Raw genomic sequence first — 18525 nt, 5'->3', positions numbered from 1 at the left:
AATTTCACCCCATTAGATCCATTTAGATCCAGAAAAACATGACTACACTAAAACCTTTAGACAGTATGCATTACAACAAACTGTGGAAAATTCTTAAAAGAGACAGGAATACCAGACTACCTGACTTGCTGTCTGAGAAACCTGTATGCAGGTCAAGAAGCAACAGTTAGAACTGGACCTGGACCAACAGACTGGTTCAAAATTCAGAAAGGAGTTCATCAGGCTACATATTGTCACCCTGCTTACTTAACTTATATGCAGAGTACATCATGCAAAATTCTAGTCTGGATGAATCACAAGCTGGAATCAAGATTGCCAGGAGAAATATCAATAACCTTAGACATGCAGATGACATCATTCTAATGGCAGAAAGCCAAGAGAACGAAAGAGTCTCTTGATCAAGGTGACAGAGAGTGAAAAAGCTGGCTTAAAACTCAACATTCAAAAAACTAAGATCATGGCATCTGGCCCCATCACTTCATGGCAAATAGATGGGGAAAAAGTGGAAACAGTGATAGACTTTATTTTCTTGGGCTCCAAAATCACTGCAGATGGTGACTGCAGCCATGAAATTAAAAGATGCTTTCTCCTTGGAAGAAAAGCTATGATAAACTAGACAGTGTATTAAAAAGTAGAGACATTACTTTGCCAACAAAGGTCTGTCTAGTCAAAGCTATGGTTTTTCCAGTAGTCACACAGGATGTAAGAGCTGGACCATTAAGAAGGCTGAGCGCCAAAGAGATGATGCTTTTGAACTGAAGTGCTGGAGAAGACTCGTGAGAGTCCCTTGGACAGCAAGGAGATCAAACCAGTCAATCCTAAAGGAAATCAACCCTGAATATTTATTAGAAGGAGTGTTGCTGAAGCTGAAGCTCCAATACTTTGGCCATCTGATGTGAAGCGCCAACTCCCGGGAAAAGACCCTGATGCTGGGAAAGACTGAAGGCAGGAGAAGGGGACCACAGAGGATGCAATGAGTCGGACGTGACTGAGCAACTGAACAACAACAAGATTCATTTATTTTCCTGGAGAAACACAATTCTCTGTAATAGAGATCAAAGGCAATATAGACTTCAGTATAAAAATAATTTATCTACCTTTCAGAGTAGTAAAATGGATGAAGTGGTCATGTCTCAATTTATTTGTATTGTCCTTAACTAGTAAATTTAATAATCAGTAGACTGAGCCTATGCAAAAGAAATACAGTGCTAAAATTTATTACATATAAGGCTTAAGTTTGAGTCATCTGTAAATAGCTTTAGAGGGAAATCAAAATCAAAAGTAAATAAAAGGTAAAATAATAACTTTCAACCAATTAACTGCAATCCACAAAAGTAGATCAGTCCTGAAGAGCTTATCTTCTAGTCTGTAAACACACAAGGTGAATCAATTTAAAGTTATTATTATACAAAGAGAGTCTCAAAGGTTTGTTTCCTTATGGTATATTTTCTCTTTTCAGATAGGCATCAAATCATAAGACACTCAAATTATTCTAGTGACACAGAGCACTCCTTTTTTTTTAAGTTCAAAAGTAGAACTAAGAGTTAAATTGAGCCTTCATCAATACGATTACTAATCCCAAACACTCATCAACTGAAAGTTCCTCCTATGTACTAGAAAAAGGTACTACAGAGATGTTCAAAGAATTGCATTTAGACTATTACTTGAGAAATTCAATGATTACCTAACCTAAGAGTAATATCAGAGGAAAGGAGGAAAAGGAAGAGGATGAAAAAAGGAGATTAAAAAAAAGAAAGAGAGGGAGGCAGGATAATTAACAGGGAGAATAGGAGATTTAGGACTCTGTTGTGGCTTTTGCTGGCTTTATTTCAAATGCATAATATTTTCTTTCTGTTTTCCAGAACCTTTAAGACTATGCTATTTTCCTGCTAAATAAAGTAAAAGAATATAGCCATGAAAAATATGAATTGGCTTGATTATAGTCAGCAGAAACATGTATCTCAAAAAGTTAAATGTCTTCTTCTTTGACCTAATTTTCAAATACATTCCATATCAAGTCAACAATGAATACACATGGAAATCAATTTTTACAATGATGCTATTCCTCCATCATACAAAACACTCTGATTTTCAAGTTCTTTGATTTGATTCCTTCCCTTGAAAGACATTCTTTTTTAATGCACTGTGACTTCAAAGTGGAAGAAATATGAATTCAGTAATTTCAAATGTCTCCCATTCCAAAGATTCAAAGATAATTTTTAGAATCTTAGATGATACAGTAAACCGGATCTTCTTGTTTATAGATTAAATAACATAGAATTTTTTTTTTTTAACATTCTCTTCTCTCTTTGGCACAGAAAAAACAAATACCTCTGGTATGAACTGAATTGGCTGCCCTCAAATTTGTATAATGAAACCTCAAAACCCAGTGCAATTGTACTTGGAGACAGACCCTAGAAGAAGGTAAAAATTAAGTAAGGTCACTAGGGTGGGGCCATTATCTGATAGAACTGGTGTCCTTATAAGAAGGGGGAAGAGGCCAGAGCACACTTTCTCCACAGACACAGAGAAAAGGTCACGTGAGAGCACAGCAAGAAGGCAACTGTCCAAAAGCCAGGAAGAGAAACCACACCAGAAACAGAATTTGTCAACACCTTGACCATGGACCATAAGCCTTCAGAACTGTAAAAAGAAATCTATTGTTTAAGTTGCCCAGTCTGTGGTATTTTGTTATGGCTGCCCAGACTATATAGTCTCTAAAAATGAAAATATTCTATTTTTGAAATAGTTTCACTCTATCAATGATCCAGCTGGTAGTTGTTACAATGATGATTCATTTATAAAGAGAAAGACTTGGGACAATTTGAAAAATAATTTACCCCAAATTACTTATATGTATCTCTGTGTTATTCCAAATTAAATTATCATTTAGAAATAACATAAAGCTTTGAACCCTAAGAGATATCCTCTGCTGTCCTGATTCTGAGTGTGAGGGGACAATGCCAACAGAGAAGTCATCGAAGGAATTTAAATAATCTCAGCTTCACTGGGAAACAGCAGCATAGAAATCTTGAAGTAGAAATGCTGACTCTTTTGAAACCAAACAGCATTTGCTCTACATGCTGAAGAAAATTTCTGTGGCACTCTCTTTTGTTCTTGTACCCTGTGAGATTATAAAAAATTGTTTTTCTTTGATGCCAACCTTAAAATTCAGAGGCGAGGCCATACATCCACAATTGGCAATCACTCTGTTAGGACTTCTATGTTCTCAGTGGCAAGAACTGATTTATTAGTTCACAGGGTGACTAGTACTTCCACAGGATTCACCTTTTCAGATGAGGATAAAGCCACTTTTATTTTTCAGTAAATCTGTAGGATACTTATACCTTAAGGACAATTTTTTAAAACTCTTGGAAGTGTGTGTTTAAATATAAATATGCAAACATAGTTTATACATACATATACTGTAATAACAGTATATTACAGTGCACCCAAGATTATTGAACTGCGATCACATTTCTTAACTACCATTTCTTGAGAGCATCCCATGTGCCAGGCACTCAACTTAATTCCCTCATTTCATTACCAGCACTCCATGAGGTAGAGATCATTATCCAATATTAAGATGAGAAAACAAAATTTGACAGAGGTTAAATAATCACCCAAATTCTTTCAACTTAAAAGTTCCAGAACTAGGATTTATGCCTAAGTTTCTCTGAATTCACAGATTTCTAAATGTTCCTTTTCCCCAATCTTAAGGAACTAGAAACTTACAAACAAAGCACTGCTTATAGTATAATCCTCAATATTTAAATCATCTTAATCCACACACATGTGGTCACAACATTTTATAAAACTTGTGGGATTAATCATAACACTAGCTGAGGAGTTCATTATGACTATCAATTTTCTACAAAGGATAGGACAGAATAATGCAATCACTGTATAGTGAATACGACCTCGGGGTACATTAGAAAACTCGTGTACATTAGAAAACCTTATAGTATGTGTATTCTTTCTCTCCAGAATCATTCCTGAAATTGACTTTAAGTAGAAGCACTTGATTACCATTACATGGTAAAATAATTATGCTACTACTGGTAAAAAAAAAAACCCTACCCATTCTCTTATGCTCTTCCTCTACACCCAATTGGATATCTGTCAAAATTCCTGAAATCCAGTAAATATAGGGAAGAATTTATTATGAGGATCATTATTTCCCTTCTCAAACTCTGTATTCAAACCACCGAGGGTCCAGTCTGAAGTAATTTTCTTTCATTTTAAAGCCAACTTATAAAACAAGAATGTAAGCTTAATATAGGGTGTATTTCCACTTATTGCATAGTGTAAAAGTGATAATGTTCAAAACTTAGGGAAACTCTTGGAATGAATGAACTCCTCATTCCCTAAAACTTGTTCACAGATAGGTTTCAAAGTTCAATATGTTCCATGTATCACACAGAAGTTTCACAAATAATTTTCCACGTTAAACAGATTAATTTTTACAGGACTTCTGGAAGCTTAACATACAAGGTGCATTCTGTCTGTCTAGAAAAGCCCGAGATAGGATTATCCAAATATTACCCTTAAAATAGGCATTGTGCTTCCCTATCAGCCCCTACACCACTCCTCTTAAGAAGCCACTCCTATCCCATGACATGAGCTGGCCATGTGACATGCTTTAGCCAATGAAATGTTAAGAGGTAGTGACATACATGGCCTCTTAAAGAACCCAGAATGCCTGACTCCTTCTGCCACAAGACTTGTGCATCCCAGAGAGGCTGTCCTTCAGCTCTGGTCCAGGAATGAAGAGGACATGGAGCAGAGTGGCAACAGATTCATCAGGAATACGAACATGAGTGATAAAGAAACTCTTATTGGTATAAAACACTAAGATTTAGGGACTCTGTTTAATTAAACAAAGCTTTGCCTAAGCTGACTAAAACAGCATTATTTCCCAGATTTACTGAACCCTGGGAACCATTTTGCTAGGTAACATTTTCCAAGATTTATTTCCTAAATTACTCTTGATTTTGAATGGCATATTTTCTACTAGTTAATACTGTACTTATGATGAACATAAATGTATACTAGAAGTATAAAGTGTCAGTTTTCTTAAATTTTATCAGCATTTTCTGTCAGTATCTGTTTACAGTCAATAAAAATACTTTACTGATGTAATCTAATTAACATTCAGAGATCAAAGATCAGATGGCTACTTAAGTCAAGACTGCCATACAATGGCATATTAATGATTTAGTTCTCTGAATAGGTAATATAAAAGGTCCTGCTTTATTTTCTATATATATATTCATATTTAGAAAACTCAGAATATTGCCACAAATTTAATTTTCTTTAAATCTCACTATTAGAATTAGTAATTGAGAACATATTTGAAATTACAGTATAGATATTCAAATTTTCTGTAGTCTATTCTGCTGACCCAGTAAAACCACAGTCAATGGTATCCTGCCATTCATAAATCCAGAATTTGTATTTCTGACTTATTATGCCTTAAAGGATAATACAGAAAGGAGGAGAAATAACTAAATCTCAGTCTTCTCACTGGCAATAAGATTTTGTTGGTGTTTCAATATCCAAGTAAACACACTTACAAGTTAATGGCATTTATTTTTACAATGCAAACAATCCTAGACTGTAACACTCAGAAGAATGGTTCAGAGGCCTTATCACATCATAAAATCATAAAAGCAACATTCAGTCATATATTTACTGAAACAAAAACACACACACAAATTTTCTAGACAGACGTAACAGGCTATCAAAAATACTTAAGAGAAAAAAGATTTAAGTTTACCATGAATCGAAAATTTGAAGAATAAGTGCATGTCCTGAAAATTGCAACTAAGCAATATTTACTATTTTTGTTCATTTTATGTCACATTCCTTGGTCTTATAAATCATCAGTTCACCATAAAGTATTCAAACACCAGTAAATCAATCACACGTTTTTATTCCCAGACTGAGAAAACTCTATGCATTTAAGTAATCATTATTAAAATTAATCCTAAAATATTCCAAAGGAAGCAGTTTTGAATACAACTTATGAACAAAAGGACAGAATTATACTATGTGAGTTTCAAAGTTTGATATAATTTGCCACATGTATATATTTTAAAATCTCAACTTTTTCTTCACTGTGTGGTTTTTCATATTCAAAATAATTTTATGGTACTGCTACACCTGCTTCTATTATTTTTAATAGTCTTTTTTAAGCTCCCATAATGCTTTTTGATACTGATTCACTTTTCATTTAATGCCAAAGGAAATACAAAAAGCTTTGAGGGAACAAACCAATGTAATATTTACTAAGACATGTATTCTCTAGATAACTGGGGACTTCAATAAATTGACTTTTTACCAATAGCCCATTACATTGGAGAAACAAGCCAGGGATTCTGAAATAGTTAATTTTTAAAAATTAATTACTTTAAAGGAAAATTTAACATTCTTGATAATAGAGACTACATGTCACTTTTAAAATACTAATAAAATTGACAAGTAAAATACACAATTATCACACTTCCCTGATCAATACGGAAGGTGAATCTATCAGATGCGAAAAAGTTGAGACCAGCTCTGATACCACATAGCTCTTGACTGCTTCATTGCTTCCAGGTAAGTAAGTAAGATGCACCATGGGGCTGCTCTTACCGGTCAAGTCAAGACTTTCCATTGTGATGCCAATGGAACATCAGAACTTCCAACTTCTGTGATGCAGCAGGATTCTGTGGAGGACCCATAGCAAAGTGATTAAAATGGTGAGTCAGGAAGCCCTTTCCAACTATATTGACACTTAAGTCTCCTTTAGCAAAATCATCCCTAAATAAGATGTATTAACAGCCAACCAATCAAAATCAGGAAAATGATTAAACATCCCTGGACTAACACTACTGAGGAAAAAAAGACCGAAAGTATTTACTGTCAACTTTAATTTAACAAAAAGATGATTACTAAAATTACTCAATGGGAATTCTGAGGCCAAAGTTACAGAGACAAAGAATTACAGGCCATTACTTCTTAGTTTGCTGACTAAATTCAGGTATAGAGTTACAGGTAAATCCTCTGGAAAAACATGGAATTAAAATGACATCCTGACTAAAGTCAAGTTATTTGAAATGACTGGTTCAACCAAACCAGTTAAAGCTTAACCACAATTAAGCTATGGTTCAGATACTTATATTTTATCTTTTAAAGATGAGTGAAGCCCAGATAGTTCTTCTATTAAAGGGTGGGGGAACACATACAAATAGAGAAAAGCTGTTATAAATTACTTTCTAGCTACACATGATGAAATAAAAGAGGATTGAAATCAAGTGTACAAAGTAAACAAAACTTTATATTAAGACTGCAAATATAGACATATACCTAAATTATAATTGCTTGTGAATTTTTTTTATTTTTAATGTTTCCAATTTATTTATTTTTTAATTAGTTTATTTATTTTAATTGGAGGCTAATTACTTTACAATATTGTAGTGGTTTCTGCCATACATTGACATGAATCAGCCATGGGAATACATGTGTTCCCCATCCTGAAACCCCCTCCCACCTCTCTCCCCATCCCATCTCTCAGGGTCATCCCAGTGCTATGGCCCTGAGTGCCCTGTCTCATCCATCAAACTTGGGCTGGCGATCTATTTCACATATAGTACTATACAATAGCAATGTTTCAATGCTATTCTCTCAAATCCTCCCACCCTCACCTTCTCCCACAGAGTCCAAAAGCCTGTGTCTCTTTTGCTGTCTCGCATATAGGGTCATCATTAATACAGACATATATCTAAATTATAATTTTTTTAAATTAAGCTATTTCAGTTTCTATGTGAGACACATTCATTTAGTTTCTCAAGTGCTTCATATGGTAATACTAAATCACACTCAACTAAGAGATAATTTCCTACTCTCTTGTGTATTATGACAATATATTTCTTTACAATCAGCAGGCTACAACATACTTCAGAAACTGGGTATCACTTACTAGCTTACTGCTTGATCAATATTGTTAGTCATTTTATGTGTTAGCTAAAGTGTTTTTTCAGCTACTACAATATGGAAGAACTCGCTCTTATACATTAAATATCAAAAATGTATAATGATTCATTTGAGTAATCCTAACTAGATGTAGATAATTCAGTTGTCACCCAATGCTACAGAAGAAAACAATAACCAGAAAGAATAAAATATTAAATGGTCTTACAAGGCTTCTCACAAGATACTACTCATTTATCCACATTTTTTAGAACAAGGGTATGGATGAAAGAAGAAAGATCTCTGAAGAAAATTAATGGGACACGTGAATACTTTCAAATTAAATGCTTATGTTGCTACAAAAGAAGCATACAATTCCAAAAACTGATTAAATAAATGGTATAAAAGTCTCTCCTTAGAAACACAAGCTGGAATCAAGATTGCTGGGAGAAATATCAATAACCTCAGATATGCAGATGACACCACCCTTATGGCAGAAAGTGAAGAGGAACTAAAAAGCCTCTTGATGAAAGTGAAAGTGGAGAGTGAAAAAGTTGGCTTAAAGCTCAACATTCAGAAAACAAAGATCATGGCACCTGGTCCCATCACTTGATGGGAAATAGATGGGGAAACAGTGGAAACAGTGTCAGACTTTATTTTTTGGGCTCCAAAATCACTGCAGATAGTGACTGCAGCCATGAAATTAAAAGACGCTTACTCCTTGGAAGGGAAGTTATGACCAACCTAGACAGCATATTCAAAAGCAGAGACATTACTTTGCCAACAAAGGTTCGTCTAGTCAAGGCTATGGTTTTTCCTGTGGTCATGTATGGATGTGAGAGTTGGACTGTGAAGAAGGCTGAGCACCGAAGAATTGATGCTTTTGAACTGTGGTGTTGAAGAAGACTCTTGAGAGTCCCTTGGACTACAAGGAGATCCAACCAGTCCATTCTGAAGGAGATCAGCCCTGGGATTTCTTTGGAAGGAATGATGTTGAAGCTGAAACTCCAGTATTTTGGCTACCTCATGCAAAGAGTTGACTCATTGGAAAAGACTCTGATGGTGGGAGGGATTGCGGGCAGGAGGAGAAGGGGATGACAGAGGATGAGATGGCTGGATGGCATCACTGACTCGATGGATGTGAGTCTGGGTGAACTCCGGGAGTTGGTGATGGACAGGGAGGCCTGGTGTGCTGAGATTCATGGGGTCGCAGAGAGTCAGACACAACTGAGCGACTGAACTGAACTGAACTGAGACAGCTAACATTAAAACTGCTGTTTTAAGAAAATGACATACACTATCTCATATATTTATGTCCATGCTTTTTCTTCATATAAATTTATAAAAGCAACTATCAAGAACCATTAAAAGAAAAATTATGAAATAGGTAAAAATCATGAATATAAATAACTATCAAGTAAATAAACTGGTATAAACTTTAAAAAAATGAATTTAATTTATACTGCCACAGTTGGGAGAGATGACACCACTCTTATGGCAGAAAGCGAAGAACTAAAGAGCCTCTTGATGAAAGTGAAAGAGGAGAGTGAAAAAGCTGACTTAAAACTCAACATTCAAAAAAACTAAGATCATGGCATCCAGCCCCATCACTTCATGGCAAATAGATGGGCAAACAATGGAAACAGTGACAGACTTTATTTTCTTGGGCTCCAAAATCACTGCAGTTGGTAATTAAAAGACGCTTGCTCCTTAGAAAAAAACCTATGACAGACTTAGGCAGCACATTAAAAAGCAGAGACATCACTTTGCTGACAAAGGTTCATATAGTCAAAGCTATGGTTTTTCTAGTAGTCATGAACGGACGTGAGAGTTGGACCATAAAGAAAGCTGAGCGCTGAAGAATTGATGCTTTTGAACTGTGGCATTGGAGAAGATTCTTGAGAGTGAGTCCCTTGGACTGCACAGAGATCAAACCAGTCAATCCTAAAGGAAAATCAATCCTGAATATTCATTGGAAGGACTGAGGCTTAAGCTGAAGCTCCAATACTTTAGCCACCTGATGCGAAGAACTGACTCCTTAGAAAAGACCCTGATGCTGGGAAAGATTGAAGCTGAAAGAAGAAGGGGACGACAGAGGATGAATGGTTGGATGGCATCACCGACTCAATGGACATGTGTTTGAGTGAGCTCCGGGAGTTAGTGACGGACAGGGAAACCTGGCGTGCAGCAGTCCTGGAGTTGCAGAGTCGGACATGGCTGAGCAACTGAACTGATACTGCCACAACTGGGAGAGAAGGGTCCAAAATTAACTTTGATAGTGTGGGTTTAATTCTTGGCGTGCTACAGTCCATGGGGTCCCAAAGACTGGGACACGACTCAGCAACTGAACAACAACAAATTTTTATTTTAGTTTGGAGATTTGCTTACCTTTTAGTTTAAGAAGTGAGTGCAGGCTATCTGAGAAATAAAGTATGTTCTATCCTATGTACAGAAAGATGTTCTGTTAGGAGCTCAAAAACAAACTATCACTAATCTTAAGGTACATTTACTGATTTGTTTCTATAATCAAATATATACCCCCCAAATAGAACAAATCTATACTTTGCTTTGATTATTGTTCAATAATTTATCACATGGGATGTAAATATCTATGGATAAAGTAGGCAGGGAGAGGAAGGAGGTTGATTATGCTGTAACCAATAAGGATTTTAAAACTCAGGATAAAAAAGAAATCATGCTGGACTTAACTAACTTAGGACAGGGCAGCCAAAGAATCAGCCAGGGAATAAGCCACAGAACAGAGGTCAATTCCAAAGCTGAAGATCCTGCCTGAGACAGACTCTCTTTGAGTTCTGAGCCACACTGAGAGACTCCAGATTTTATCTGGCTATTACAAATGCCCACACGGTAACTTCAGAAAAGCAGTTTCAGCACAAGCTGTTCTGTCTGCATTTAAGTTACAAGGCGACTTCATAAAATGTTCTGATTTGATGGAAATGGGCAGCTGTGTGAGGTGTCAGAAGGACAGGTGGGCAAGAAGGGGAAATGTCTAAGGGGGTGAATACAATCCCGCAGAATGGTGACTTGTGTGTGTATGCCCTTAGACCAAAGGCAGGGGAGGTTTTCAACTGAGCCACCCATGCCTGTCTATGTTCTCTGGGTCACACGGTGCTTCCTCTCAGCCCTCCCTTCCACCCAAACAGGGCCTTGGATTCCCAACTCCCAAGGACTTCAGTCCCACTAGCTCATTAAGAACCTGCTCCTTTCCCAAGGCCCATTTCCCACCCATGAAACTGCCTCCCACAGGATGAACATGAAGCCAGGCCTGAACTGCCACAGCTCAGAATTCCCTGAGAAACTATCATGGCAGGTGGGAGTGCTAACTTTAAATTATCTATTGTTCACCTCTTAGCCACAAATAGGACATCTAACTTGGCATCTGCAAAACCCTTCATAAAGACCTGGCCTAAGCAACCATTGAAATATCCCAAAGCAACTGGCTTCTTGATGGTTTACACATTGCCCCTTGGGGTACTATGTTTTGAAAGCTTATTATACTAAAAAAAATGAGATGCCACTTTTTACAATGTGATAGGCTCCCTCATTAGTGTTAATGTCCAATGTAATATTCAAGGCATATCATGGCAAAATCCCGTTCTAGGCCAACATTGTATGTTTTGCACCCTGATGTCACTACAACCTAGTCAGTGCAGAAGAGAATCCAGGCAACCATGCTGCCCACTTACATGGAAGAATATTTAATCCCCATGAATGACTGCTTTTCTGATGTTTTCATCAATTCTCTAGGTAATAGATTAAGCTTTAACTAACTCATTTTCATACATAACCCTAATTCAATCAAGCTCAATAAAAGTCATTCTGAACTGCAATTATTTGCTAAGGAACAATTTCAAATGAAAAAAAAAAAACAAAGCAAAACAAAAACTTGCTGGGCATGATACAATGCATGGTACAGACTGCCTCTCAATTTATGGAGCCAGAAACAACAACAAAATTAGCCAAACGGTTAGAGAAGGAAATAATATTTTTCCTCATCTTCCTGAAAATAGAATATTCATGCTTTTACACTGGAAGAAAAGCAAAATGGAGACCCAAGAAAGCAGATTTTAAATTATTATTTTCAATTATGTTTGTGTTCTGAAAGAGGCTGCATGTCTAATCTAAGACTCAGTATGACCTCTGAAAGTCAGAACTAGTCCAGGTCACAAATAACAGTCTTAACATCCGCTCTTTCACTCAGTCTTCTACCGGCTTTCTCCATTTGCCCAATAATATGTACTCCAATCTCCACTTTACAAAGTAGGTGTTCTCTGCAAGATTTTTCTATCTTGAAGCTACTTCCTCAATTCACCGTTTTATAAACTATATGTTTACAAGTAAAATGTAAATGTTGTTTATAAATAAAAGCTAAATACAAATGCCAAGCTCTTACTTCTATGTAAATGTATCATATTTGTAGTCCAAAAAAAACTCATTAACTAAAGCTTTCCCAGCCTTGTGTGTACATAAGCCCCCTACTCACCCCCAAAGTATTTAATGTTCTTTTCATCTCCTCAGTAGTAGTACCAGGCACACTGCAAAATAATATAGTACTGAAATGCATACCGGCTGTTATGCAATTTTGGTCAATCAATTCCACACCTCAGGTCACTGTGATATAGCAGAGGACAAAGGATGTTTTTTTCTAAAAATGATAAGCTCCGGTTAAATCATTTGCTGAAATAAATTACCTTTATGCAGACAAAGATAAATGCTTGGAAATATATAATACATATGCTTGTTTTAAAAAAGAGTTGTCTTTTTTCATAATTCTTATTGTCACTGTCTTCATTTTATTATTTTATTTCATTAAGGTATGAAAAAAGGCAACACTTTTGTTAAAATCACCCACCTTGCCTGTCTTTACAGCTGAAGCTTATTTCATAGGCATTCCTGCTCAGGCACCAATCCTTAACAGAAATTACAAGTGTCAGCTACACTGAAAATGGAAATTTCTAAAAAGAAAATGCAAATCTGAAGTATCTTTGTTATCACCTTCCCATCCCCACTCTTGCATTTCCTCATGACCCAGAGTCTTTCACAGTTAACAAATCTTAAACATAGTTAAAAAAAAAAAAAAAGCAAAACAAGCCTTAAGAGTTCACTAGATAGTAACAGTAAAGCAAAGTAACTATTAATACAAGTCATTATCATCTGTCCATCTGCTTGAAATTCCCAAAAAAGTGTAGAAAAACACCAGCAGGCAGAGATAGAAAACTCTAGCATTCATTGTTAGACCTCCTAAAATAACACGATGAAAGATCTGGAAATCCTCTCCCCTTCAGTAGTCACTATTGACCAGTTATAAAACTATGCTTTAAAAACTGCCTTCCACCTATCCACATGCCAAGAGTACAAAGATGCCAATGAGATTGCTGTTTTCTGGAAGCTAATGATCCAGACAGGTAATCACACTCACTCACACACACACACACACACACACACACACACACAGTTACACACACACACACACACACACATAGTTACATACACACACACACACAGAGTTACACAGTAACAGAAAGAAATGTGTAATGTCAAAATGTTAAGCAGAGAATTTCCCCAAAGTTAGATTGCACATGGAAATCTTTATAAAGGAAATCTTTACATAGGAAATGAAGAGGATGGAGAAGGGTGTCATGGGCACAGGCCCAGACAGGGCCCAAGTTCATTATGCAGGAAGGGGAAGGAGGCAGATCTGGGCTCACATCAGACAGTGGAACATGAAATGTAGGCAAATGAGAGTAATGCAACTTGCTCTTCTTTTTTTCTCTCTCCATAGTCTCATAAACAGCAGAGCACAGTTAGCAGCATGCCGTTCTGCAAAGCATACTGGCCTTAGGGCCAAACCTGTATCCCTCATTCACTTACTCCCCTGCCACTGTGAGCCAATTCCTGAGATTCTGAGCCTCTACTCCTCAAGGACAGAAGGATAACAATTCCTACACCTCAACAGGTTGCCTTAAATTATTAGAAGATGTTATAAATACAAAGGGTTTGGTACATAGGAAGTGCTCAATAAATGTTAGTGAGCACACTAGAGTTAAAAACTAGGTGGGAGAAAAGCAATAAAAAAAGTAACATTGTGAATATGCTGAAGTTTGCTTTGAATATTCTCAGTATTTGAATACTAAGTAAATTGCTGCTGCTGCTGCTGCTGCTGCTAAGTCGCTTCATTGCGTCCGACTCTGTGTGACCCCATAGATGGCAGCCCACCAGGCTACACCATCCCTGGGATTCTCTAGGCAAGAACAGTGTTTCAAAAAGGTAGATTTTGTTTTTATTTAGGTAGTTTTAACATGTTTAATTTTGACAGTCTGAACAACCACTTTTTACTCCTACCAATTTCAAGCTACATTAACTGATTTGATAATGTGGACATTTTATTTTAATGTTCCTTTGCCATTAAGACTTGTTTCAGGGACCATGGTGCACCTATGAATTTCTGCAGTTTCCATAAGTAGAGGTGGAAAATGAGCTGGTATTAGTCTAGTCAGATGGCTTGGCAAGGAGGCCCTGAATGCCTCTTTTATACTCTTGTGAACTATGTAAATGTGCCTTTGACCTTCTCAGGCAGGGGAAATTGCACATTTAAGGCAGAAAGAGTTTCACTTCCAGGAAGAGTATAAAAACGTGCTTGCCAGCAGCTATATGAGGCACACTGACAGGGAAACCCCAGGTACTTTGGGAAGATTCATTAGCTCTATCAAGTCACTAAGCTGGAAAATAAAAGGTTAAGATAATCCCAGCCCTGTGGGATATCGCATATCCACATTACTGTGGCTTGGTCCAAGTAAACCTTGGCCTACACACCTGAGGAAGTAGCCTGTATCTTCAAGGAGGGGTTCTGTGAATTAAACTCCCTGGAGGAATCTCAGGACTACCTTGTCCTTTGAGGTAAGAAAGGATTCCTTTAATCAGCATTCACAATAGACAGAAAATCATACTCTTAACTTAGTCCAAAGTCAGTTGATAAAAAAAGGAAGTGAGTTGTGAGCAATTTATATCATTTTAAATGGAAACAATCAAAAAACATTCTGTTCCAAGAAGTAAAGGACACTGATCTTTCCCTTTTTGCCTGTATTACTTAAATTGCACAAAGACAATTTAAAGAAAACTAACGTACAATTCTGTCATTTAAAAATCACATCTCTATTAATAACATTATGTTATTAAAAAACCATACTATCCAAAAAGAGTTCTTGTCCCTTTCAGGTGTGCCTAAAGGATATCTAGCAAGTAGTTTTGAAGCAGAAAGACTCTAGTTCCAGATATGTTGATTCCAAGAACATTTCTGATCAGTCAGTCAGTCAGTTCAGTTGGCTCAGTTATGTTTGACTCTGTGACCCCATGGACTGCAGGATGCCAGGCCTCCCTGTCCACCATCAACTCCCGGAGTTTACTCACTCACGTCCATTGAGCCGGTGATGCCATCCAACCATCTCATCCTCTGTCATCCCCTTCTCCTCCCATCTTCCATTTTTCCCAGCATTAGCGTCTTTTCCAATGAGTCAGTTCTTCGCCTCAGGTGGACAAAGTATTGGAGTTTCAGCTTCAGCATCAGTCCTTTCAATGAATATATGCAGGACTTATTTCCTTTAGGATGGACTGGTTGGATCTCCTTACTGTTGGACTGGTTGAATCTCCTTGCTGCCCAAGGGACTCTCAAGAGTCTTCTCCAACACCACACTTCAAAAGCATCAATTCTTTGGCCTTCAGCTTTCTTTGTAGTCCAGCTCTCATACCCATACATGACCACTGGAAAAACAATAGCTTTGACTAGATGGACCTCTATTGGCAAAGTGATGTCTCTGCTTTTTAATATGCTGTCTATGTTCGTCATAACTTTTCTTCCAAGGAGCAAGTGTCTTTTAATTTCATAGCTGCAGTCACCAAATGTAGTGATTTTGGAGCCCAAAAAAATAAAGTCTGTCACTGTTTCCACTGTTTCCCCATCGATTTGCCATGAAGTGATGGGGCCAGATGCCATGATCTTCATTTTCTGAATGTTGAGTTTCAAGCCAACTTTTTCACTCTCCTCTTTCACCTTCAAGAGGTTCTTTAGTTCTTCTTCACTTTCTGCCATAAAAGGGTGGTGTCATCTGCACATCTGAGGTTACTGATATTTCTCCTGGCAATCTTGATTCCAGTTTTTGCTTCATCCATTCCAACATTTCTCATGATGTACTCTGCATGTAAGTTAAATAAGCAGGGTGACAATATACAGCCTTGACATACTCCTTTCCCAATTTGGAACTAGTCTGTTGTTCCATGTGCAATTCTCACTGTTGCTTCTTGACCTGAGTACAGATTTCTCAGGAGGCAGGTCAGGTGGTCTGGTATTCCCATCTCTTTCAGAATTTTCCACAGTTTATTGTGATACACATAGTCAAAGGCTTTGGTGTAGTCACAAGGCAGAAATAGATGTTTTTCTGGAACTCTCTCACTTTTTCATGATCCAACAGATGTTGGCAATTTGATCTCTGGTTCCTCTGCCTTTTCTAAAACCAGCTGGAACATCGGAAGTTCACAGTTTATGTTCTGTTGAAGCCTGGCCTGGAGAATTTTGAGCATTACTTTATTAGCATGTGAGATGAATGCAAATTGTGTGGCAGTTTGAGCATTCTTTGGCATTGCCTTTCTTTGGGATTGGAATGAAAATGGACCTTTTCCAGTCCTGTGGCCACTGCTGAGTCTTCCAAATTTGCTGGCATATTGAGTGCAGCACTTTCACAGCATCATCTTTCAGGATTTGAAAGAGCTCAACTGGAATTCCATCACCTCCACTAGCTTTGTTCATAATGATGGTTCCTAAGACCCACCTGACTTCACATTCCAGGATGTCTGGCTCTAGGTGAGTGATCACACCATCGTGATTATCTGGGTCGTAAAGATCCTTTTTGTACAGTTCTTCTGTGTATTCTTGCCACCTCTGCTTAGTATTTTCTACTTCTGTCAGGTCCATGCCATTTCTGTCCTTTATTGTGCCCATCTTTGCATGAAATGTTCCCTTGGTATCTCTAATTTTCTTGAAGAGATCTCTACTCTCTTCCATTCTACTGTATTCCTCTATTCCTTTGCATTGATCACTGAGGAAGGCTTTCTCATCTCTTCTTGCTATTCTTTGGAACTATGCATTCAAATGGGTGTATCTTTCCTTTTCTCCTTTGCCTTTTGCATCTCTTCTTTTCAGAGCTATTTGTAAGGTTCCTCAGATAACCATTTTGCCTTTCTTTTTCTTGGGGATGGTCTTGATCACTGCCTCCTGTCCAACGTCATGGACCTCTGTCCATAGTTGTTCAGGCACTCTAACAGATCTAATCCCTTGAATCTATTTGTCACTTCCACTGTATAATCATAAGGGATTTGATTTAGGTCATCCTGATATGATGACACAAAGGAATCTGTTCAAAAACAGTGAAGTGTTACTACACTCCCTTTCGAAGTTATTTATTCACAAAGCAGTTACTCCTAGAACTGCTGCTGCTACTGCTGCTAAGTTGCTTCAGTCGTGTCCAAGTCTGTGCGACCCCATAGACAGCAGCCCACCAGGCTTCCCCGTCCCTGGGATTCTCCAGGCAAGAACACTGGAGTGGGTTGCCAGTTCCTTCTCCAATGCATGAAAGTGAAAAGTGAAAGTGAAGTCGCTCAGTCGTGTCCGACTCTAGCAACTCCATGGACTTCAGCCTGCCAGGCTCCTCTGTCCATGGGATTTTCAAGGCAAAAGTACTGGAGTGGGGTGCCATGAACAAATAATACTATATAATAATTAGCTACGTTAAACCAGAAAGAGCCAAGAAACTGCCCTTAGAGGAAAACAGAGAAGTCAATTACAACCTTTCCACAGCTGAAACCAAGAGGTTAAGTGACTGGACAGAAGGCATTCAACTAGTGTGTGGCCAAGCTGGACAACACTCTGTGATTCCACACTGCTTGCTGCCCCTGTAGGATATGATGTTAGCCCTGACTCGAGACCCCATTCCATCGTGGAATCCCAGAAAGCTGAAGGGAGTCAGTCTTCACTCAGTTAAACCACACAGCAAGCTAGACGCAGAGCTAGCCAGAACCAAGGGCTCCTGCTATTGGTCCGTGCACTGTCCCTGGGCACAATGCTCCCTTCTGAGCTGTCGTCAGTCAGTTTGATCTGAAGGCAGGTGGCTCCAGATCAGATGATGTTAGATCCCTACTCTTCCTCTGTTCTTCCACTGTAGCAACATTTCAGGGCTGTCAGAGAAGGCTTCTTGGCTCCAGAACACTTTCCCCTTTCTAGTCTGAACACATCTTCTAGTTGCAAAAGTAAGCACACAAAAAATTTGTGTTTCTAAATACTCTTATAAATACCTAGGAGTGGGCTTCCCTGGTGGTAAAGTGGTTAAGAATCCAACCGCCAATGCAGCAACACAGGTTCAATCTCTGCCCTGGGAAGGTGCCACAGGCCACATGTGTTCCACAACTATTGAGCCTGTGCTCTAGAGCCCCAGAGTCACAGCTACTGAAGCCCGCGTGCATAGAGCCTGTGCTCTGTAACAAGAGAAGCCACCACGATAAGAA

At 38.0% G+C, this 18525-nt stretch overlaps 1 protein-coding gene across 14 annotated transcripts in view; it reads right to left on the bottom strand.

The window, feature by feature from the left end:
- BBX (BBX high mobility group box domain containing) overlaps nt 1–18525 on the bottom strand; it is a 297809-nt gene that overhangs the window by 158940 nt on the left and 120344 nt on the right. For 11 of the 14 annotated variants that reach the window (XM_061384983.1, XM_061384907.1, XM_061385913.1 and 8 more), the window contains one exon: nt 6637–6710. The exons of the other annotated variants lie outside the window; for them this stretch is intronic. The gene's annotated coding sequence lies outside the window, so the exon portion shown is untranslated. The remainder of the gene's footprint in view (nt 1–6636; nt 6711–18525) is intronic. 14 annotated transcript variants of the gene reach the window in all.

This window comes from Bos javanicus, chromosome 1 (assembly GCF_032452875.1).
Source record: "Bos javanicus breed banteng chromosome 1, ARS-OSU_banteng_1.0, whole genome shotgun sequence".
Classification (NCBI taxonomy): Eukaryota; Metazoa; Chordata; class Mammalia; order Artiodactyla; family Bovidae; genus Bos; species Bos javanicus.
The sequence above is the reverse complement of the archived record's forward strand: the minus strand, read 5'-3'. Positions and strand labels throughout refer to the sequence as shown.